Raw genomic sequence first — 1,784 nt, 5'->3', positions numbered from 1 at the left:
ACTCTAGAATCATATCTCTTTAGTTTCTTGTTAGTCAAGTAATCAACTTTGATTTCAAAATCAAATCTTTTTAAATTTCTTTTTCAAATCTTTCTCAAAATAAGTTTCAATCACATCTTTTTCAAAATCAATTTCAAAATCTCTTCTAACTTCTTATCTTTTCAAAAATTGATTTTCAAATCTTTTTCAATTAACTACTTGACTTTTTGTTTGATTTTAAAAGTTTACTATTTCAATCATATCCTTTTCAAAACTACCTAACTAATTCTCTCTCTAATTTTCGAAAATCACCTTCCTCTTTTTCAAAATTTCTTTTCAATTAACTATTTGTTTTAAGTTTTAGTTAGATTTAATTTTATTTTTTTTAAGTTTTCGAATTGTAACTTTAATTTCAAATTAAAAACAAAAATACTTTATTTTAATTTATTTAATTTTCGAAGTTCTCTCATCTCTCATCCTCTTCTATTTATTTATCTACTAACATCCCTCTTTCACTCAAAAATTCGAACCCACTCCTCTCCCTTGTGTTTGGATTCTTATCTTTTTCTTTTGCTACTCTTCTCTTCTTATACTTACATAAGGAATCTCTATACTGTGACAGAGGATTCCATATTTTCTTTTGTGTTCTCTTCTTTTTCATATGAGCAGGAACAAGGACAAGAATATTCTTGTTGAAGCTGATCCAGAACCTGAAAGAACTCTGAAGAGGAAGCTAAAGCACAACTCTCTGGAGAAAATCTTACTGAAAATTTCGAAAAAGAAGGAGACATGGCCGAAAATAATAACAATGCAAGGAAGATGCTTGGTGACTTTACTGCACCAAATTCCAACTTACATGGAAGAAGCATCTCAATCCTTGCCATTGGAGCAAACAATTTTGAGCTAAAGCCTCAATTAGTTTCTCTGATGCAACAGAACTGCAAGTTTCATGGACTTCCATCAGAAGATCCTTTTCAGTTCTTAACTGAATTCTTGCAGATCTGTGATACTGTTGAGACCAATGGGGTTGACTCCGAGGTCTACAGGCTTATGCTTTTCCCGTTTGCTGTAAGAGATAGAGCTAAAATATGGTTGGACTCTCAACCTAAAGATAGCCTGAACTCTTGGGATAAGCTGGTCACGGCTTTCTTAGCCAAGTTCTTTCCTCCTCAAAAGCTTAGTAAGCTTAGAGTGGATGTTCAAACCTTCAGACAGAAGGACGGTGAATCCCTTTATGAAGCTTGGGAGAGATATAAGCAACTGACCAAAAAGTGTCCTTCTGACATGCTTTCAGAATGGACCATCCTGGATATATTCTATGATGGTCTGTCTGAGTTATCAAAGATGTCATTGGACCATTCTGCAGGTGGATCCATTCACCTAAAGAAAACGCATGCAGAAGCTCAGAAACTCATTGACATGGTTGCTAATAACCAGTTCATGTACACTTCTGAAAGGAATCCTGTGAGTAATGGGACACCTCAGAGGAAGGGAGTTCTTGAAATTGATGCTCTGAATGCCATATTGGCTCAGAACAAAATATTGACTCAGCAAGTCAATATGATTTCTCAGAGTCTGAATGGAATGCAAGCTGCATCCAACAGTACTCAAGAGGCATCTTCTGAAGAAGAAGCTTATGATCCTGAGAACCCTGCAATAGCAGAGGTGAATTACATGGGAGAACCCTATGGAAATACCTATAATCCCTCATGGAGAAATCATCCAAATTTTTCATGGAAGGATCAACAAAAGCCTCAACAAGGCTTTAATAATGGTGGAAGAAACAGGTTTAGCAATAGCAAGCC

At 35.2% G+C, this 1,784-nt stretch overlaps 1 non-coding gene across 1 annotated transcript; it reads right to left on the bottom strand.

The window, feature by feature from the left end:
- Window positions 1-1,161: 1,161 nt before the first annotated feature.
- Window positions 1,162-1,269, bottom strand: LOC112745991 (small nucleolar RNA R71). The gene has a single exon (XR_003173892.1). It is a non-coding gene; the product is annotated as a small nucleolar RNA R71 (small nucleolar RNA).
- Window positions 1,270-1,784: the final 515 nt, after the last annotated feature.

This window comes from Arachis hypogaea, chromosome 14 (genome assembly GCF_003086295.3).
Source record: "Arachis hypogaea cultivar Tifrunner chromosome 14, arahy.Tifrunner.gnm2.J5K5, whole genome shotgun sequence".
Lineage (NCBI taxonomy): Eukaryota > Viridiplantae > Streptophyta > Magnoliopsida > Fabales > Fabaceae > Arachis > Arachis hypogaea.
Note: the sequence above shows the minus strand (reverse complement) of the source record. Positions and strands in the feature narration are given on the sequence as shown.